This window comes from Ammospiza nelsoni, chromosome 7 (genome assembly GCF_027579445.1).
Source record: "Ammospiza nelsoni isolate bAmmNel1 chromosome 7, bAmmNel1.pri, whole genome shotgun sequence".
In the NCBI taxonomy this organism is placed as follows: Eukaryota; Metazoa; Chordata; class Aves; order Passeriformes; family Passerellidae; genus Ammospiza; species Ammospiza nelsoni.
Genome location: NC_080639.1, coordinates 9,862,557 through 9,885,213, shown reverse-complemented (window position 1 = coordinate 9,885,213; position 22,657 = coordinate 9,862,557). Strand labels below are relative to the sequence as shown.

The 22,657-nt window shown below is 46.3% G+C and overlaps 1 long non-coding RNA gene across 1 annotated transcript; it reads right to left on the bottom strand.

The window, feature by feature from the left end:
• Window positions 1-17,480: 17,480 nt before the first annotated feature.
• On the bottom strand, window positions 17,481-20,154 carry LOC132075760 (uncharacterized). Its single transcript, XR_009418822.1, has 2 exons — window positions 20,015-20,154; window positions 17,481-18,020 (listed from the first exon to the last, which is right to left on the bottom strand). It is a non-coding gene; the product is annotated as an uncharacterized LOC132075760 (long non-coding RNA).
• Window positions 20,155-22,657: the final 2,503 nt, after the last annotated feature.

Below are 22,657 nucleotides of genomic sequence, written 5' to 3'. Positions count from 1 at the left end.
CCGCCCCCGGGGCGGCCGGGGGGCTGAAAGGGCCGGCCTGGGTTGCGACACGCAGAAACCGGTGCGAAAGTACCCAGTGTCAGTTGGAGCGAGGAGAAAGGGAGCGTACAGTTGTTTTACTGATGGAGAATTGGTTAAACGATGAGTTTTTAAGTAATGTTTCCATAATAAAATTAAGTAATGTTTCAGTGATAAAATTAAGTAATAAGTAATAAATTAAGTAACTCATATTTAGTGCCGATAACAATAGAAAAAAAAACATTTTATGTGTGGAAAAAAAAATAGCGAGTGAGGGAAAAAAAAGCCTCAATAAAATAAGCTTGTCCTGTAGACAACGTACGGCTCCGCCTAGAGCTGGGAATACCTTTCACACAGGGTTTCCTTCCTTTCCTTTTCCCTTGCCTTCTAATCCATACCTTGGCTGTTTGTCTGAGCAGGGTCAGGCCAGGCAGGAGGCAGAGTCATGACCTGGCTCCTTGGTGAACAGCTCCGAACAAAACCAAATTTTTCCTTCAGTTTTTCCAATAGAAGGCTGAGGCTTTGTACATCTATGTCACATCCCTGTCACTAAAACTAAGTAAAAAAAGTCCAAGAATTAATAAATTACCTAGGAACAAAGTTTGAAAAAGTTCTAAGCACGCAGGATACATTCTGGAGCTGGGGAAACGCAAGCACCCTTTTTTCCATACCCTTTTCCTTTTGTACCACCCAAGCTCTCAGAACTTGCACGGGGTATTTCCCAGTTTCCCGGCGGTGCCGGGCGCGGGTGGGCGTCACACAGGAGCCCTCTGTGTGTCCCCGGCGTGCCCACGCAGGCACGGCTGCTCGGGAGGGCGGCCGGCGGGAGCTCTGGCTGCGCTGCGCACCCTGAGCCGGGCCGGGCACGCCGCTCCCCAGGGCCCTGCCCCAAATCAGCGCTTGCCCAATCCGAAATCACCCCGCGGGTGAAGCTGGCTGCACAAAAGGGATGATGCCTGAGGGAAAATAGCCTGGAGGACCTGCCCCAGAGCCCCTCTGCAGAGCAGCGTCCATCAGCACAGCTTTTCCCCGAAACTGGAGTGACTGGGGCTGTCTGTCTTTGGGGTGTGATCCCAAAGATCCCAGCATCCCAGCAGGGCAGATGAGGAGGCAGAGGCAGCTCTTCTCCCTGGCATGCTGTGGTTCCCATGAGAAAACTCCATTGCGCATTGCCCAGCAAAACCACAAAAATGTTCACAGCACTGCCTCCCCTCCACCCACTCAAAATGTTTTTGCATACGCCTCTAGGCACTACAATCATGGTAATTAAAGCTGTAAAATATTATTAGTATCACACTTCTATAGACTTTCCGTCCTAAATGCTTTATAGACCATGCTACAGAAATTCAGCCACTCCCGTGGAAAAGGAGCAGGAACAATGCACATCAAGGTGGAAAGCCAAATTTTAACCAGGGGTGCCCAACACAAATCCCTTCTCCCACAAGAAGCTCCTGGACATTGCTGAAGTCCACCCAGGATAATGCTGTGATGCAGGGACAGTGCATGCCTGGGGCTGTGAGTGTGTGTCCTAGGGATAGGGAGACTAACACCACTGCTCCAGGAGCATCCCAATGGATTTGTGGAGATTCTCACAGCACTTAGCTCTGCTTCCAGGGGCTGCTAGTGAGTGAGGTGTAACTCAGCCCTGCCCTGGGCTACTGAATATATCAAGGCAGGCGTAGGAAAGGGTTGAACAGACTGTAGTCTCCACTGCAGCGTGTCCTTAGGAACAGCAGCATATCTGCTCCAGTCTGGCATCTCACTCTGGGGAAGAGGAATAGGACAAACGTGCTCTGCTGTCTCCCTTCACCAGCAGATCTGAGAATGCTGGGCAAAAAGCCAGTGGCAGCCAACAAATTGAGATTTCCCCAGAAAAAAAAAGCAGGGAAGCATTTTGAAAGTGTTTTTTAGCATTAACATTCAAACACTTTCCTGTCTAGGTACTGTTTCTGCTTACATCCCACAGAGGACACACAAGTTCTGAGTCTGCTCCCTCTCCCACATGTCCTGACATCTGGAGGTAAAAGTGTCCTTCAGATGTTGCCCTGCACAAATGGGAAGGGAGGGATGGATAGAGTTGTGTTAATTTTATAGCTGTTCCATTCAGTATTGAAATGGTTGTAGTGTACCGAGAGTACAGGTAGGTAAAAGCAAAAACTTGTAACACTAAGTGAATAAAACACTAAAAAAAGATGAAGGTGACAGAATTTCACTTGTATTTCTGATCTCCTTTCCTTCCAAAAATGCTTACAAGCTAGGGAATAAGTGCCAAAATTGAATGCCCTTACCTAGTGTGGACTGCCTAGTCTGATCTTCATGACAGAGGCCCTACAGAATGCTGGAAAGCTTGTGATGAACCATTCCAGTGTAATGTATAAAGAGCACCCTTGCACCCACATAAACCCACCCAACCTTCTATCCATGCTTTTTCTACCACCGTGCTAAGGTACCTGAGTGGGAATCGTTACAATTCTGGCCAATTCCATGGAGTGATTTGGTCCCTGGAGGCCTCCAAAGAGCGAGGAACAGGCTCACCCGCGGCACACGCAGGCTGCCAGGCAGACACATTCTGCCGCTCCTCCAGGATTCCTGCAGCCAGTGCTGCTCAGGCAGCCTGCCCCAGCGGGCATGGAACGTGGAACATGCCCTGCCATGGAGCATTTGCAAGGCTGAGCTGAGCAGGGTGGGGAGGTGGAGGGTTAGGGAGGGGGAAGCCAGAGATGTGCTGTCACCTCCAGGGAGCAGCTCCGCAGAAGCGGCTCCGTCCTTCCCCACCCAGCACACAGACCTGGCTGGTGCAGTCTGACACACTGATGTTCTGTCTGATTAAAGGAAAAAGAGATTGCAATCACACATGGCACAGGGACACTTTCATATTGTACAGAAGAAGTCTGCAGATGATCAGTTCTCTGTTTCCTCAGATTCCCCAGATTGCGAGATTGATGAGAATCTGAGTAGGGTACGAGCACTACAGAATCAAAGGGAAAGGAAAAAAAAAACCCATCAGCAGTGAGCAATTATATTCAAGGAGACAAGACAGTAAGTCAGACCCAGAGGCAACTCCAAGGCTGCCAACACAGCAGCTGGTATTGCAGAACATCTCCGTGGTCGGTCCCAACCTCCCTGACTGCCACTGGAGGAGAGATGGGGTGCTGGAGCACAGGAGCACACTGCAGGGGTGTGGGTGCAACCCTGCCCCGGTTTGTTCTCCTCCCTGCAGGTCACAGCTGCTGGCTGGGGCACAACACACACAAATACTGCTGAAAATGCATGTTGAAGCATATTTCTCAGGGAGGCTATTAATACCTGGGAAGAAAACACTGGAATTGCTTGCTGTTAATAGAGAAGAATGCATTGCATAAAAGAGAAATTTCATGAGCTGTCATTGAGAAGGCTGCAGGGTCTAGTGGCTGTACCGTGTAGCTGGGGACAGAGACAGCTGCATTCCCTTTCTAGCTCTCCTTTGCTGACATTGGACAAGTTATTTCACCTTGCAGCACCTCAGTTTCCCCATCTGGATATTAGGATAATGATTCGACTGCTTCCTCAATGAAGCAATGCTAGATCTGCTGATGAAGAGGGTCAGAGGCAAGAATTATTATTTAGCATCATAAATATTCATGCCATTGTGCAATGGCAGGACTTGCTGAACAGACAACAGCCCTTGTTAGAGATCAGAAAGTTTACAGTCTCTCATACACTGCACCTATAAATTCATCCAATGCAACAAAGAACAAATATGGAGATGCATATATTTTTGGCAGCTACACCATCTGACTGAATGCATGGTTGGGAAAAGAGTTTTGAAGAAGAGTTTGCATGCTTGGAGAATATAAATCTGAAAGTGGCTTCAAATTAAAAGGAGAGTACCCCAGACACACAGAAGGGCTGTGCTGCAGGATCAGGTGGAGCAGATCTTCCAGGAGAAAAAAAAAGGTATTCAAACTTGATAGGATGGTGCAAGCTAGGAGAGTAGGGTCAGGGCTGAGTGGCAGAGGAAGTTATCTCATCAACATGGCAAGTGATATCTTTCTATTGATTTTCAAATGAATAGATTTTATGGCCAGGAGCGACTGTTTAAAATCGTAAATCATCATAATCTCACCTCTTGTACCCTGGAGATCAAAGAACTTCATCTAGTCATTTGAATTACATTAATCCTATGTAAATAAAACAGTGCACTAATTATAATCAGTTGGAAGATACAGATGCATCACAAAGACCTATGAGCATACAGTTAATGCAAAAAGACTTTGACAAAACCTAGCCTTTACTCTTCCCCAAAACAGGCAGAAGCCTGGAAATTACTCCATTTTAGGGTTGTGCCTGTGTGATATTTTGGTTTCAGCAGCTTGGGAAACACAGGTCCTGCTGCCATTCTCCCTGGAGGCACAGATCCTGATGCTTCCTCAGCTGGAGACAGGGCAGGGCTGCACAAGGGGCAGCTCATGGCCACTCTGGCACGGCTTGTGTGGCCACCACGCAGCCCCAAGGGCCAGAAGGTGCTGGCACACACTGTACTTCAGTGTCACCTGAAGCAGAGCTGGGAAATGTGCTGAAACAGGGAGCTCCAGAACTGAACATCTTCACAGCTTCAGCCTGTGTCTGACAAAGAGCTTTGTCTGAAAGGCACGGGGAGGAGAAGGAGGAAGAACTCCTGAGAAGCCAAAATGTACTATTTCAACACTTTCAAAATAGCAGGGCTGAACTTTTTATTTTGAAATGACCTGCTTCTGATAAAAAAAAACACTCAAAAATGTAAAAACAATATTAAAAAAAAAAAAAACAACTGGGAAAAAATTGCTTTTGAGAGCTCAGCATGCTGAGTACCGTGATGCTGGAATCATCATTTTGGCTTGGACTCACTGCTTTAGTCAAACACAAATTACAGACAGAAACACAGTAATAGTGCTTGTGACAGTTTGACTTCTGTGCCTTTCAGCCATAAATCCAAAAAGGCAATTATTTGCCCAGTCCTAATAGAGATCAAGTGGGAGGAAAAAAAAAATAAAAAGAGAAAAAACACTGTGAGCACACACCTAGTGGTAGTTTTGCTAGGGTGAGGCTTGTAAGAGACCTCTAAGAGGTGACCAGCTGGCACCAAAGGACTCAGGACCCTCTCTGGGTGGTTACCATGCTGCTGACTGCCACCCCTCCCTCTCCAGCCCCATCCCACATCCCAAGCAAAGCAATCCAGCCACCACAACACAAGCAAGCAAGGTGCCAGTGAAAGCTACCAACCCCAAAACTCAGGTGTGCAATGAGGGGAGCATAAAGCCACCCCCTGAGCCCCTGGGTACTGCCCAGGCATCACTCAGAACCCTCCTTCAGGGCAAAACTGGTTTGTTATTTAATTCTTGGTCTGTAAATCCAGCGAGGGGATGCTGGGAGCCAGCAGCTGGTGAGCGACAGCGCACACAGCTCTGCACCCCCAGAGTGGGAGTTTGGCCTCGCAGCAGGCACTCAGATCTCATCAGGAGCCCAAGGGGCTTTGCAGTTTGGGACTTTAATCTTTTAATCTGGCTCTCTCTCTCCTGCTGCTGGTGGGCGTGGAGCGTGCGGCGGCGGGTGAACCCTCCGGTGGCTCTCCCTCACTTGCTGTGGATCCATCCATGCTGTGGATCCACGTTTAGGACAAGAAATGGAAACCAAGACTGAGGGTGCAAGAGGCCAAGGCATCACCCCAGGTAAAGGGCTTTCAGCACATGGGTGACAAGGCAGCCCAGTTTTCCTGGAGACAAGGCAAGTCAAGGCCAGCTAGCAGAGGTCTCCATGATGTGAAGGTGGAGACATGAGCACCAGGCAATAATTAAAAAATTGTAACATGGAAATAAAAATACATAAGTGCAAATGGGGATGTGTTCTTGCAGCTGAGACCAGGCAGCTGTTGGTGCCCTCTGAAATTCCTCCCCCCCACTCCCAGAGCAACATTCCAAACACCTCACAGGTGAGCCTGGTGCGTGCTTGCTCTGCAGCTCGGTACAAGCCTTTCACCACTGACAGACAGAGCCAGAGGGCAAAATCCTGATGTTGCAGAGGTCAGGAAGTCTTTCACCACTTACTTTGCCATGGCTAAGTAGACATCTGAATCCATGCTGAAGCCTCTTTAAAAAGTAAGCTGGCTTTCAAACACGCCATGCATTTGTATATACAGACCCAAGTACCTAAATGTTAGATGCAGGAATTTAAATACTCTGTGCCTCAGTTTATCCATCTCTCACTGGTGGCTGAGGGTTGTTCATACCACAGCATTTTAGGAAGCCAAGCACTGACAAAGAAGCCCAAAGTGTACAGGTGAAAGCCTGCAGGAGAGAGGAGTGATGACTACCCTCCTTTTCCAAGTAAGGAGAAGGCTTCTGTGCCTTCCAGCTCCTCTCTTGGCAGTGATCTGTGTGTAGGCAGTGGTCATAATCAGGAAGTGCCTCCTCCAATTTACAGCTGGTGGTACCACCTGTGCCTTTCCAATTCCAGCCAAAACAACCACCTCCTCAAACCCACTTGTAAGGAAGGGCAGAGGATCCAGCTCTGACAGCTCAGAGGGGAAAGCAAGGCTCAGGTTTAAGTGCTGACATTTTCCCTAGATGTGTACCACTGCCTACCAGCATTTTCTTTCTTCTTGTAAAAAAAACAATTACAGTGCCTGCTAAGAGAAGGTGGTCCCACTGTGCCATGACAGCAAGCAGCTGGTAAGTGATAGGGTAGACATGGGACAACAGGAGAAGGGGAAGACATTCAAATTCAATTTTGCTGGGTCAATGAGCAACCAACGTACTGCCTGTGTGGCAGCTGGAATGGAAGAAAGTGGAGTCATTACTCATCATTTCAAGTCTGTCAAGGATTTACTTTCTGGAAGAAAATCAGTGGGTTAGTGACTGCTGGGGAGGCAGGGAACATTTATGTACAACTGAGACAGAGCTGTGTATATGGGATATGCCTCATTGGTATTATCCTTCTGTCTCCTGTGCTGGTTTTTGATTCTCAGGTCCCTCCTTCCACCTTATCCTGGTTGAAGCCATCTCCCTCTACCAGTGCAGCATCTCAAAAACCATGTCTGGATTAGCACTCACTGTTTAATCCACTCTGGACCTCAAATGGAGCTCTTTTACCCTGGAAACTGGAAACCCAAGGAAATTTTGAATAACAGAAATTTGTAAGAATTACACCTCTGGTCAGCCAAAACTAATACCAGAAAGGGAAATCTCTCTGCTCCCATCAATGGAACTAACAGCAGGGCTTCCCAGACTTCCATTGATGACATAGTCTGGACAAAAAGAATGGAGGCCACTACTTTATGAGCTGGCATTCATTCTGGGGGGCCTAATTTTTCTAAAAATGCACCCCTTATGTGAAATATACTGTGTTCCTGCTCTGGTCTCTCTCACAAAACTCCAGTTGACTTCTCTGAAGTGCACAGGGCCAAGAGGCACTTATTTTCAGATTTACTAAATGCCTGCATTTCCAGTTAATCTGGAGCTGTGGGTGCCAAAACCTCAAGAGAGTCACTTACCCTCATTGCAAATATCATCTCAGCCTCTCTAATGCCACTGGAAGAGTACTAACCTTTTGAGAAGACTTAAGGGCACTCTAAAAGCTATATACAGAAAAAACCAAGAAGATCAGAATGAAAGCCAAGAGCTTCTGACATCAGATGTTTCCTTTCAGTGTTTTCTCCTTTTGATTAGCTATTTCTTTTCATTTACATCCCATAGTCTCAAAAAGTTATTTTTGAATTATCTGTTTGCTGCAGATTTCCTGTAGAGGCCCAACCATCTACTCATCTTTGAGAAAGTGCCCTTCTGCTGCTTGGTCCTGCAATTGCTTCCATATGAACCTAAGGCAGGCAGGTTCTCATCTTCCATTTAGATTTTTTTTAATGGATGATGAAAGCAGAAACAATTGAGCCATACAGCTCCCTAAAGCTTTTGATGTTCAGCTTCCCCAGTCGAGCACCATGGCGACACACCAGCACAGGGAACATCCACTGCACAACAACAAAGAAACACTCACTTTGCATTTTACACAAAGTGCTCTTCACATGGCAAAACATCTGTCCCAACCTATAAAGCAGGCAGTTTGCTGTCTTTTAAGGCAGCCCTGACTCAATGCCTACAAGTCACTCTCTTTGGAAAAGGGGGAGTGTTATTTTTTCTGCTAAACTCTGTATCCGTTCATCAAAACCACTGTATTGGTTTTGATGCATTGAAGAGCTGGATTTGATGATCCTTGTGGGCCCCTTCCAGCTTAGACAGTTTTGTGATTCTGTCCCTGCTGAATTCACACATTCACTCCCAATCCCCTGAATCTGGGGGTGTCTTGCAGCACCAGGGGGTTCTGACCCATCCTTGTCAGATATCCTGGTGTTACTGACACATAAATAAAACATAAACAAACCATAAATTTTCTTTCTCTAACCCACCAAGACACGTGTGATCACCTCAGATCCTTGCACCAAAGCAACACCCCCTGGGACAGCTGGGAGCACACAGCACACATCACCAGCTCCAGCAGCTGTCCCCAGTGCCACCAGAGGCCACCTCTGTGGGATCTAGAGTAAGGAGTCCTCTGCTTTCTTCCTGTATGCTGCCTTGAGGCAGACCAGCAAGTTTTGCCTTTTCCTGACATACAGCCTAGGTGGTGGTGCCTTAGAGAGCAGCAGTGACAGCTGGATGAAAGGAGCAAAGCCTAGCCTGGTGATCTGTCACAAAGTGACTGCTGGCCAACGCAGACATGTGAGACCAGGGCTTTAGCAACAGGCAAGCAAAAACCAAGCCTGCAGCTTTGCTTTCCTCTGTGCAAGTTGGACATCACTGAGAAAGGTCACATACAAATAAAATCCCACTGAGTACACTGAAATACAGCTGAAATACACACAGAATAGAACCTCTTCCAAAGGGTTTGCTAAGAAAACAAAGCAGAAAAGACATGGTCACCTTTGAGTATTGTGTGAATGGCTGCAAAATTGACTCCAATAATCACTTTATAGGCCTTTCTCTTTCCAAAATTCACTGCTATCTTTTCAAAAACAGAACAGTATATGATCTGGTTAAGGTGCTGATCCATCCCAAGGTGATGAATACTCTCAGGGCTGGGAGCTTCATCCCTTACCTAACATTTCCTGTAATGAAACTTTCTGGCTAAACTTTGACATGGAAAATTTCAATCCAAACAATTAGGCTGAATTACCTTGAGTTGATGCATCTTCTTACCTGTTTTGAGAAGTCTTATAAAACCACCCTCACTGTAGAAGACATTAAAACTGTACACCCACTACCTTCAGGAGCAGGGATAAGTTGGTCTGGTGTTACCCAAAAGAAACAGCTGGAGATCTAACATGACCAAGTGTTTTTGACAACAGATGAACTTTTTTCTTGGTAATGAGCAATTTTGCTCATTCTGCAAGCCTTTTCTACACTGAGATTTATTTTAAGCACTGGCAAGACCTAGCTCATTAACATACACAGAAGATTTTACAGTAAATTAGTATCACTGTTCCTTACAACGTGTGCAATTTTACAACCTTCCAAAAGTAGGACAGGTTTAATTTTACCTGTTTCAAGGCTTTCACTGACCCTTCACATGTTCTGCTAGAGGGAAGATCAGATGGCAGATCCTACACCATGCTGGGAAGAAGGAAGAGGCTGAATGCCCAAAGGTTGCTGCTGCATTTCTCTTTTCCATTGTCTTTTCTCCAGAGGGAACTGTTTAGAGAGAGGATGAAATCACTGTGGGAAAGAAAAAAATGTGTGAAAAAGGGAACCTGAAAAAGGTAGCAATGAGAGGTCATTAGAAAACCCCTGAACAGTGAGAATGTTTCAGGTTTGTTGAGAAGCAGAACTGTTCATCTCTGTGCCACGTGCAAAGTCACTGAACTACACTGTTTTCCCTCAGCTAAACACCAGCTTAATCATACATATTTCAATCATGTAAGCAATTAAAAATAATTGTTTTCCCTCAGCTGGTTGGTTTTTTTCCCCCACAAAATACTGACAAAAATGGCACATGTTTCTCCTCTTGCCTGAATTTACTTTATTTGTGCCAAAATTAATTTCTGACCTCTAATATATGCTCCAAAAAGTGGTGACTGAAATAGAAAGCAAGACTTTCCATCTGATTAAATGTTTTTATGGTTTATGGTCACACAAGACCCACTGCCTAGTGCTTTCCTGCAATTCCTCCTCAGTGTTTAGAAATTCCTGATCAACAAGGAACACATCTGGGAAGCCCAACCACAGCATTGCAGGGAAAAGAAACTAAAAGGAGAAGGATTTCAAAAGTGACAGCGGCATAAGAGATAAATATGGGGAAAAAAAGTTGGAAGGCCAGTCTAGCACTTACCCACAGCTCCCAGCAGTAGTTCCAGGCAGGATTTGCTCTAGTAATAAAAATACCTGGGGGATACAGGTATCCTAACAGGACAGAAGTGGCAGCACTGGTAGAGCTGAGTTACATAAACACAGTGTCACCTTCTCCCTGCCTCTCTGGGTACAGAGCAGGTTTGTGGGATCACAAATGGGCAATTTTGTTAGCAGAAGACTTGGGAGCAGATGAAAGCTTGGGTCCACCATCCCCCAACATACCTGCCAGAGAAGCTGAGCTGGTACAGGGTGGGGAAATTAACTGTGCTAGATAAAGGAGTGGTTTTAAAATCTCCTTTTGCCTGGAGCACTGAAGAAACCAAGAGAAGGAATAGCAGCTCTGCAAGGGATGCAGCTGCATGCCACTCCTTTTTGAGGGTGAGCTGTGATACTCCACTCTTGCCTCTTGAAGTCTTCCCCAGGGAATTAGAAGCTGGAGGAAAATTAGGGGGTTTTATTTATTTATTTTCACCAAGCCATTGTGCAGCATTCTTTATCTATGATCTAATAACTCTTCTAGCATTCATAACGTGTGTGATTTCAACCAGAGGAAAAATGCGATAGGATTTTGCATGACTCATGGGTCTTGTGAAATGCTTTCAAGCAGCTCATCTTTCAAGCTTTTTACTCTGATTGAAGCAGGGTAAAAACCCAAATTTTGTAAAATGGTCTGCACGCCAAGTTTCTGCAAAGCATGCTGATTTTTAAAGGTGATTTTCTTCCAAATGTACAAAGTATTCTGGAAAATTTGACAAATCTCTACCTGATTAAGCCCACAAAGGTGTGTTTGTACATTCTTGGGTACATTCTTACATACCTGCCCAAGAGCTTCATGCTTTTATCTTTCTTTTTTTTTTTTTTTTTTTTCCCTCACCTTCTTTAAAATCAAGGCCAAATTTTCAATTGGCAAAGCAGATCTGCAGATTGGGGTTTGCTGAGCCAATGGGAACTGTTACCTGAAGCTTGCATGGAGTTACACTGCTCTGCTCTCAGCTCTGCTGCCACTCTCAGGGGTAGGAATCCACACAGGGCCACCAGAAATCTGATTGCCAAAAATCACTCAGCTTTGTTTCTAGTGAGCAACTGCCATATGGATTTCCCTTTCCACTGAGCTCTGCTGTGCCTGAATCCCTTCTCCTACTCCCTTACCTCATTAGAGCTTGTGACAGAAAGGCAGGTCATTGCCTGGAGCTCCTTGAGAAGCAAAGCACAGCTGCAAGCTCCTCGTGCCTTTCCATCAGCACTTTTGTGGCACAGCAGCAATGCTCTGTGCATCACAGGCACTGAGCCTGACTGCTGCTTGCTTCCAAAACCCACTGCACCCTCCCAAGCTGTGTGTCCTCTCCTTTGATCTTTCCATCCATCCCTTTGGTCACCACAACAGGAGCTTGGAGCTTTCTAGTTTTCAAATGCCTGCATTGTTTATGGCATTGCTGACCTCAGCCAAGGGCTTGGCAGCTTTCCCTGGGACAGAGAGGCTCTGTAGGGAGGGGATGGACTTGGGAGGCAGCAGGAAAGAGCAGAGACACGTCTCAAAGTCATCCTTCAGGGCAACTTTGTGTGTTGGTCACAGCTTTCCTTTCTCAGAGTGACAGGCTGCAAAGAGTGACATCTGAAAACCCTTTCCCATGGTGGGGAGAGGTGTTGTGCTGCTGTTCCAAGCTACTCCTCTTACAAGGCTTACTAATAACAACAATTAGGAGTAGTAGTAATAATAATAATAATGGGTCATGGAACAAATTTGGGGTTCTGACTATCATGCAGCAGGGAGTGAAACATATCACAACTGTCTCTTTTAGAAGTGCTGGGAAAACTTGTCATAGTTAAGGATTAAAGTAGCAGGCAGATGTGACATTTAATATCTGAACTGCCATCAGACAGGAAATTGCACGTTAAGTTGCATTGTTATCCAAACTAATAATAAGACTAATGAAAGAAATAAAGAAAAAAAGAAGACAGATCTAACAGTGAGCACTGTGTGCTGCAGCCCCTGACACCCAAGGGTGGTTCCTGTACCACAGCATCCCTCTGGAGCCAGCTCTGTGGCTGGGGATGTGAGCAGGCTTCACATGGGCCTCCTGTACCGCTGCATCAAACACACTGCAAGTTTCCAGGCCACACTGTGAACCAAAGAAAACCTAAGACACTTTTCAAAATAAATGAAAGTCATCTCTTCTTTCATTTCCCCTAAATGCTTGTCTCTGAAATGTCTTGCTGCATTTGCCTCAACCTTTCAATGCTGGAAAGGCTGTGGCACAGCAGTGGAAAGCTGTGTGCACTGAGTTCTGGCAGAGTTGGATGGAGCATGAAGGAAGTTAAAGGGGAAAAAGTTTCACATTTCAATAGACAGAGTCGAATATTTCCTATAAAAAGGAAACAGGATTTGACAGAATTTTTTGTGTTTTAAGCTTTTTATACCTCTCTTCATAAAAACTAAGCTCCTTTTCTCCTCCTGCCACAGTGTATCATGCCTCAGATAAAATCCTTTCGAAGAACAACATGCACACACAGTATAATCTGACATTATTCCAGTGCTACAGGGAACATCTTGAACATAATTGCACCACATGGAAGTTGACTTGCTATGAGAAAAACACACAAAAAAGCTTTCAAAACAAATCTGTAAACACATTTATGCTCCCAATAGCCATGATAAATCCAATTAAACAGCCAGGATGTGTGTTACAAACTGTCACTAAAGAAGTTAATGCAGTTTCTGTGGCAGGGAATATTCCATCTCTAAGCAAGAAATCCTAGTTCCAAACTGCCCGAGGGTCATGATTTTATAGTCAAGCCTCACTTGAGAGGACCAATAGCCAAACCAAGACTCTTTAAGCCCAACTCACCCATATCCCATCCATGCTGGCACTGCATTGCCTGACCCTCACTCTGCCCAGTCCTGGCATCACCTTCTCTCGGTGCTATTTAAGGCTTTCAGGATCTCTACTTGCCTCTAATACTAAAAAGGTCCTGCAGATCCACGTGCCATGCCCCACACAATACCAGTCTGACATTCTGCTCCCAGTACACCGAAAACCTACAGCTGAAAACAACTGGGGAGGAATTATTTCAGCCTGAAACTGAAGAATTTCTTTCCTGAAAATGCCAGCAGTGAACAAAGCAGGAATGCTGCCTTTGGACTGGGAAGGGCATGGTGTTCTGCAGCATCAGGGAACTAGAGACCCTGACTAAAGAACATCTGCTTCTGGGGAACACCAAACAATCCACAGCAAGGTTTGCACTGACTACCTGTTAGTCACACTGGAAATATAAATCCTTCTAAATCAGAAACAGCACAGTAGCTGTAACACCATTGCTTTGCATCAGAACACTTTAAATGTCATCGGTATTTCTCATGAGGGAGAAAATTCCATTTGTGAGTGCTCAGAACAAGAACAGCAGCAGCTGGTCTGCTTCCCCACTGAAAGCTGGTCCCAGCTGCAGTGCAAGAGTGGAGACCCAGAAGGCTGAGTTCCACAACAGTGGAGACCCAGAAGGCTGAGTTCCACAACAGTGGAGACCCAGAGGGCTGTGTTCCATAACAGTGGAGACCCAGAGGGCTGTGTTCCACAACAGTGGAGACCCAGAGGGCTGTGTTCCACAACAGTGGAGACCCAGAGGGCTGTGCTCCACAACAGTGGAGACCCAGAGGGCTGTGCTCCACAACAGTGGAGACCCAGTGTGGAACATCTGATCACTCAGCCCCACTGCTGGGCATCCCAATCACACTTTAGCCACCTAGGTAAGACTTCAAAGCTCAGCAGCTAATTATCCTTCAAATAAAGGGAGTCAGTGCACCCAAATGTATTCCTCCTTTCTGCTGGGAAGGGATCAGGAACACCCCAGCCATTGTGCCCCCACAGCTTCCCTGTTCCTGTTTCCCCCCATTTTTAAGTTCTGTGCACACGATGGGTCACCCTTCCACAACCTTCCCATTTTTCTTCTTCAAAGGTTTGAAGCTCCCATTTTCAGTGGATGTAGCAATGGTCTCTCTCAGGGCTGTGGTGCCATGAGTCACAGCAAAAGAAACTAATATAGCACCTGGCTTGGATGCACAGCTTGGAAGCAAAACCAACAACAGGGAACATTTGCAGAGCAATACATGCCTACAGAACATTGGACAATGATTTAGAGCACTGCAAGTTTTGGCCACTTGGGGATGTTTTAGAAGTTTCTTGACGCTCAGCAAGTGGCAATACCCTGTCTTAAGGCATCCTGTGGCCACACACGATCAGCTCAGTGAGCATGGGTGTTTTGGGCTGGAAGATGCTGCTGCTGCTGACAACAGGCAGTGCTGGAATTGGAAGGGCAGGAGCAGAACTGTGCCACAGGCAGTGGCCACCTGACTGTGCAGTAGGATGTTTCTGCCCTGGCCTGATGCCAGCAGGAGCTGCTTTTTCCCTGCTGTCTTTGAACACAACTGTGGATATTTTTATCCCTGTCCTTTCTACGTGTGGAAAAGCATCAGCCAGCATCTTATCTCCCTACAAGGATTATAGACACTTAGATAACAACAAATTAAGAAATGGACAAGCGTTAGCTGTGTGATTCCAGCCTGCTGAGTTTATTTGGGCATACAAGCTGCTGAAGCCACACCTGCCTGGCTCAGACACCCTCTGAATGTTTGCAGAGCTGCTGGACACCTTGAGCAATAATGACGAGGCCCAAGGGCTTTATGAGTGTTTCCAGGTGTGTCTAAATTGTTTCTGACCTCTTCAGACTGCAGCCTGCTTGGCTTATGGAGCTGGCAGGATCTCCTGGTGTGTTTGCTATTGGAACTTCTTTGAAGCAGGGAACTGTGTTTGCAAGCTCACTCTGGCATGTCTCCACACCAAGGAAGCTTGCTCAGAGCTGGGAGGTGCCAAAGGTCCAAGTCAGCTGGCAAAAAACACCTGCCTAGGGATGCTTTCCTTTGGACATGCAGTTCTGGGAACAAACATAAAGTGCAATGACACTGAAGAAAAGCTCTTTTTTCCAGACCATGCTGGTTTTGAAATTAACAGCTTAAAAAGTTTTTTTTTTTTTTTTTCCTCAGGAGTGAAAGAAAGTATCCAAGCCAGAAATTCAGTCCCCAATTAACTTCAACACTTTGACATAAATATTTTATATCCTTTTGCATTCATATCCATAGTATAGAATTACAAAGGCCAGAGGAATGCTGTGTGATTAAAAAGCTGAAAGTGCTTGGAAAAGGAGTTTTGACTTTCAACCTGGAGTCACTCTTGTCCCTGCATCTCTTGTGTATTTTCAGCATTATATACCCATATAATCCAGCATCCTAATCCTCCTCCAGGCACCTGTGCCTCAGGTACTGATGCCACAACCTTTGGCAGATTTATTACAACACTGAATGTGGCTTCACATCCAGAGGAAATTGGAGCATGAGACAAGGCTGGTCATGAGTAGATGGTAGGAACCACAAGGACCAGCCCAGCATCACCCCTCACTTTCTGAAGGTGTTCTCACTCCACACTGCAGTAAACTGGACAGCAGATAAACCAGGCTGTCTCCCTGCTCAGCAGGAAGGACGTGTCCTTCCCCAGTCCCAAACAACCAAGAAGAACTTCCAGCTCTCACCAACACCTTGCCCTGCTAATGGCATGAACTGGGCTCTCCTGCTCTTTCACGCTCTGGAGATGTGCCCTGCAGCCAGGAGAAGCCAGATTTTCACACAGGATCAGCAGCAGAGGAATCCCACTGACTCCAACAGAATCAGAGCAGCAGGACACAGAGAGAGAGAGAGGTGCAAAGCTGTAAAGCCCCTGGACAAGTCCTACTGCAAGGGCATTTGGCAAGTACCTTTGTTGCATTTGGCACCAGATCAGAAAACTAAAGCCTGCTGGTACTTTGAAGAGTAAGCCTCTCTGCTCACCTTGCCACACTCTTTCTTTGTGTTATCCTTTCTCATCCTGTCAGAATAGATGCCAGAGCTGGAAATACTCACTTTGTGAAGAGCATGAATCAGGGAGAAGTGACTTTCTTGAAAATTCTCTGGCCACTGTCAGAGGCAGGAGCCCAGGCTTGTTCAACCTTTCCTCTGAGTCAGCACAGCAAGTCTTTACCTTCACTTGCTGTCTGGCACGAAAGGAGAAGAAAAGCATTTGTACTCTGCTGCAGTCACCGTCACAAAGATCCTGTTGTTGCCAGCAGGAGCTGGTACGGATGTCAGGAGAGGCTGAAATGACTCCATCAGGGAATAATTGTTAAAATCTATTTGGGGCACATCCTGCATTCCTCAAGTACCTGCAGGAATGGCTGTGACTAGCAGGCGCAAAATGACTGTACATCCTATGCTGGCTCTCCCTGCCTAGATGTCCATACATACACCAAGTATGGCTTGCTTATCAGCATTTTACAAAAAGATAGCCCTTTAAACAAATTACCTTGTTTTAGAGAAAGACATTGGAAAGCTGCCTATGAGTAATGTACAATGTAAATCCATTAATCAGGCAAAGCCACTGGCATATCTCTACCTAATCATTCCATAGCACTCATTTCTTTGTCTCTCCCATGTTTGTATTCAAATAGAGCAAATGCAGCAGTCAAAAAATTCTGAGCTGGTGAGGGGAAAAAAAAGTCATTAAGTAGCCTGTTCAGAAGTGCACAGAAAATGTGTAATGACAGAGGACTGTATCTGAAAGCAGGAAAAGTAGGAATTTCAGAAGGCCAGGCATCCTGGGAAGGGAGGGAAGCATGCCAAGGCAGCATGCTCTGCCAGCCACAGGAGTTGCACACTGATGGACTCCACACGGGTGCAGGCTGTAAGGAACAGCGAGCTGTGAAAAGAAACCATCAACAACCCTGACCAGACAGGCTCTGAGAGAGCAAGGAGGTATTTCAGGTGGGTTAGAGGTGCCTGGTTATGGCTGTGCCAGTGGCCACCTGCCTGAGCTGAACCTGGCAGAGCTCACACAAAGAAAATAGAAAGCAGCAAGACACTCAAAAACTTAACGGGTCAAACAGCAGTGGGGAGCCACAGGCTGCCTTTGTGTTGTACCAAAGAGCTGGAAAACATCATCAGAACCTTCTTAATAGAAAACAGCCTCCTTTGATCTAAAAGGGCTTGACAGGCTCCTTTGACAATACAGAGATTAATCCTGAAGGTAGTTGAGCACACCAGGGCTAAAATTTAATTTCAAGAAACGCTGGAAAGAGAATAATTCTTTTCACGTTTGTTTAACAGTACTAGCAATTCATTCTTCCAAAAGTGATTGGTCAAATCCCAGGAGAATTACTAAAGGCTACTGTATAAATGTGGAAACAACAGTCAGTATAAAAATAAATCTGAAGGCTCAAGACAGACAGACATGCACTTGTCCATAAAAAAATATTGCTCCCATGGCCTCCTTACAGAACCATACCACCTTCTGTGGTTTCTCATAGCAAACACAGGGGGTTGACTACTTCTGTTAGTTCTCTTTCCTTCCCAGGCTCTCAAGGTTAGTTTTTAAATGAAAGACAGAGGGATGTTTTGAAGTTCATGACAGTGGGCAAGCCCTCTTTCTCCACAGGAGGGATGCAGCAATAAAACTGGTCCTGCCAGGTGCTGACCTGCCTGTCTGTATGGGGTGAGGGTTGTCCAGCTGCAGTGAAGCCCAGGAGTCTGAGATTCAGTCAGGTTGTCAACATCAGTGGATTCGAAACCATCTGGAATCAAAAGGAAATAACAGATTTAGGTAACAACTAAGCTAAGCCACGCATCAACCAGTGGCCTAAGAGCCAGAAGTGCTGATTTCTGAGTTAGCACACACTACTGGCATGCTCTCTTCTGGCATCTCCATCCACCAGAGGGAATGTGCCTCCCCAGCACACTGGCACAGACACAGGCTCCCTAACAGCAGCACCCCCATCCACCCATCCCACACCCAGCACAGCCTCCCACAGGAGAACATGTTCCATTCTGGGTTTTCTGGGTAAGCAGTGACCCACCACAAATGTGTCTTCTCTTGGGACCGTTCCCCATGGATAAATCCATGTAAGGTATCAGTGCTGCACAGCAGCTCAGGGCACTCTCACAGCTGCTCTTAGGCTGCATCAAGGCTCCTTCACAGAGGTAACAAAATCCCTCATACTTGTAAGCAGGGGTTCAGAACCTCTTGAAAAATGAAGCTTATTACCTATTAATCAGTGCAAATTTAACATAATATATAAGAGCTTGTGGTCAAAAAGCCCAAACTGCTTCCCTCTCACAGATTCAAAGCAAAGAAGGAATCCAGTCAGATTTGTATCACTGCTTCCTTGCTCTATAAATAGCTGCAACTGCCATTCCAAAAATAAACCAGATAAATATTTAAGGCCCACTGCTACTTAACTTACTGTTATGCTTACATACTGCTTACTGTTGTGTAAATCAGGAGAAATATCAATGAGATCCATAAATTCACCCCACAATGCTTTGCTAAAATCAGAGGGAAGGACTGTTTTTCCAGTGATTAAAGAAAAGTCCTTCTATGAACACTTCACCATCAGCTTTCCTTCCCCTGACCTACAGATCCCTTTGACAGCCATGGGAAAATGAGCATAAGGGGAAATGCCAAGAAAGCTGCTACAGTCCTTTTGCCAAATCCATGGGATGGATAAATAATTTTTTTTTAAGGGCACCTCTGTCCTAGTTAGTTTTTAAGCTTAGCCTGAACAAGGACTGCAAGAGATACCTGCTCCCTACAGCAGTTTAGGAGAAAGCACTCTGCTGGAATTTTCTATCTACCTTGGTATCTACACTTGTCAAATAAAACATCAATTATCCTAAAACTACTGTAAAAATAAGCAGCTATACTTTTCTTTTGTAGACAATTTGTCTGTCCCCAAAATAACTCAGTATTTTGCCCATGAAATACTTCAGACTAATGCACTTCTGAAAAAAACAGTTGGAGATGAACAAAATAGTCTCAAATAGCTCTTCTATCTAAATTTAACTCAAAGACCCCATTTTACATCAAATAAAAAGACAACATAATGTACCTGATAATGAATTGCATTATTTGTGAGGGCCCTAACAGAACACAAATTATTTGTATTACTGGAATAAACATTCAACAGAATCCACCAAAACAAGTGAAACTATTTAAAGGAAAATACAGTCATCCTCCATCCTGAATAAACCAAGGGGAAAAAACCAACCCAACCAAACCAAAACCAACCCAAACTGTTCTCGAGCACGCACAGGTATTGTGTTAATCTGATTTCATGGGAAAACTAAAGACTCAAAGGCTGCCTGTTTTGCTATTTTTCCTTGCTTTTCCAGGAAACCAAATATTAAGTACCTGGCTCACAAACCTCCAGCAGTTGATCCCGCTTCCTTTGACGTTCACCTCCTACGAATGACACAATCCAACACCCACATACCAGCTCTAAGAAATCAAGAGTGCTGTTGCTTCAACAAACCCCCATGCACTTGGGGCTAGCCAAAGAAAGATGAAACACCCTGGAACCCTGCAAACAAATTATACCCACTGCTGATGTAAGGAGGGGGAAGGGAGGGCAAAGGGGAAAAAAAGAAAAATTAAATAAACCATAGGAAGCATCCTTAGTCATCCAGAGCAATGTGTTGAGATTTTTAACAGCACACCTGGAAATTGAAAGCCTCTATAAGCTCTAGCTAGAAAGTAAAGAGCAGGCTGCAAGTGGGCAATGAGCATTACCTTGTGGTGTGGGAATGGGACTCGAGTGCCTTCTGCTCAGCCTGGCCTTGCAGGTGCTGCAGGGAACTGGGGCTGCCTCCAACAGCACGAGAGCCCAAGGCAGGCAGGGCTTTGGGAGCACAGAGGAGCTCCCTCCCCACCTTACACAGCTGTGGCCTATTCCTGCTGCACAGGCCAATAAATCATCAGCAGGGAGCACCTGGGGCCTTTGTAGAATAACATGGATTAACAGCATCGAGAGGATTTGGTATCCCATCTAATACTGCAGCCAGCTTTTACACACCTAGACGAGGGCATTGTGGATGATGTTGAGTGTTTTAGCGGTCAGAGTGTATGGGGTGGCAGGACTCCAAAAGCCCAGGAGGAAAACACATGCTGTGGACATGGCTCTGCACTGCTCCCCTTCGTCCTTCCCCATTATTAAAGTGTAAATTTGTCATGTGTGGAGCTTGAGAGCTCTGCATGCTGCATCCCAGGAATGTCCCCCATCACTGGGACCAACAGCACTTCTGCCTGCCACGGCCAAGTCTTCCCATGAGTGCTCCCAGCCAAAAGCAGTTCTCAATTTTCTGCAGCTGAAAACACCTGGGAAGGGCAGAGGGGCAGAGCTGGCCTGCACCTATAAGTGACCTCCCTCTTCTCCTATTTTGAATTATATTTGTGAGCCAACAGATAAAAATACCACCTTTAAGCTCAGAACCCCAGCTTTGGCCTGAGCACCACCACCATTTAGGAAACCAGACAAACAAATGGGAAGAAAGGAAAATGCTGCATAATTACTCAGAGCCACCCTGAAAGGAGGGCTGCTACCAAAACCACTGAGTCTCTTTTATTGAGGATTTCTTACTGCAGGAGAACGCTGCCTAATAGCTGCTATATCCTGCTTGAGCGAGTATATTCTCCTCGGAAATCAAGCAAAGGTTTCTAATAGTTTTTGACAGAGTGTGGTCCCCTAAAGCTACATTTTCTGTCTGATTCATGCTGACTAACTGTAACCCTACAACAGTTATTGAAAGTTAATTAGCGGTGAAGTGCTAAGAGCTCTAAAAATGAAAATACAAGCAAGAACTGAATGCAGAGTGTCTCCCTTCCCAGAAAAAATACTGTCAAGAAGGTTAACATAGCTGAAAAAATATTCCAAGTTGAAAATGTGAGAGGGATTCCTCTAATAACTTGGCTGTGATGGTCCCTTGTTGTGTAGACACACAGCTGAGAGGTAACACATTCCTAAGGGTTTATCAGGACCAAAGGAACAAACCCCAGTATTTCTTTCTTTATAAGATTTGCTAGAGGAAGTGCCTGGAAAGTTACATAGAGACAACACCCAAGTTACATAAAGACAAAGATATAAATCAATGACTGCTTCCTCTGGGGACTCAAGTTTGTCAGATGTTGCACACGCTATCAAATCCCAACTATTTTTGCCCTTATCCTTCACTTCCTCAGAGTTTGCAAGGAAAAATCCACAGTTAGATGTGAGCCCAGCCAGCACCAAGCGGGCGTAGGAGGTGAGGCGAGGAGAGCCACAGCCCTGCACCACCCACTCCCTGCAGATGTAAGCGCCCAGACAAGGTGCGAGGCAGTGGGCAGCACCCTTCAGGTGTTAAAAAAGCCCATCCTGGCACCCCCAGAAGTTGGATACCGCCCTAAACAATAAAAAATTAAAACTAAAAGCAACCCTCACGCAGAGAAGGGGCATTGTTCTAAGAACAAGGAAGGGAACGCACTGGAGCAAAGCAAGTAGGTTGGAAAAGCCAAATGTAGGGCTCGGTATAAAAATAGACAACAGTGATGCCAGAATGCCTTGGCAAAACTGTGTTTATTGATTTTCATAGAATAGGGAAAAAAGCTCCAGCCCTTTCCACCCCTGACTGGTGACTGTGACTCACTAGCGATCTAAAATGACTGCAGTGAGCAAGCGGGGACTGAGCTGAGTTGGACCTCGCTCACGTCTCACAGGGTTGACAGGGGAGCGGTGTCCTGCTCCTGGCTCTCCCTTGTGGCTGCCCAGGAAACACAGAATAGCTGTGCATGTTCACCTCCATCGCAACAGCCAACAACACTTCATTCGGGCAGGTCCTCTGGGTGGACAGAGGGGCTGGTTAATGTGTGGTTCAGTGTCTGGCTCAGGCACTGCTGCTTGCCGAAAGGCACCCTGGTGACCTTTCCCTGGGGCTGGGAACAGGGTGTGTAAGGAGGACATCCACCGTCCCCGTTCAGCTGGGTGACCGCCTGGGTTGAGGTCTGCAAGTGTCACAAGCTGTCCACGTTTGGTTTGGAGCTGCTTTACACCTTTACTGGGCAGCCAACACTCTGAGGGGATCACAATGCAAGGACACGCTTGGGCTGAGCGGTACCTTCAATGCTTTTCCTCCTCCTTTCCAAGCCACGATGGTTTTCCTCCTCCCCTCAGCCCCAAGGAGGGCAGAAGAGGAGCGCAGGGCGGGCTGTCCCCCTCCAGACGGATCCCTCAGCCCCTCACAAGCTCCGGGTGCCGCGGGTGGAGCCCCGGGCCGCCGGCGGCCCCGCGGGGGGAGCGGGCAGCGGGGCCGCACCGCCCCTGCCCCGCCCTGCGCCGGCCGCGAGGGCCGAGCCCGGAGGCGGCCGCATGGGTCCGGCGTGGCCGCCCCGCCGCCGGCAGCG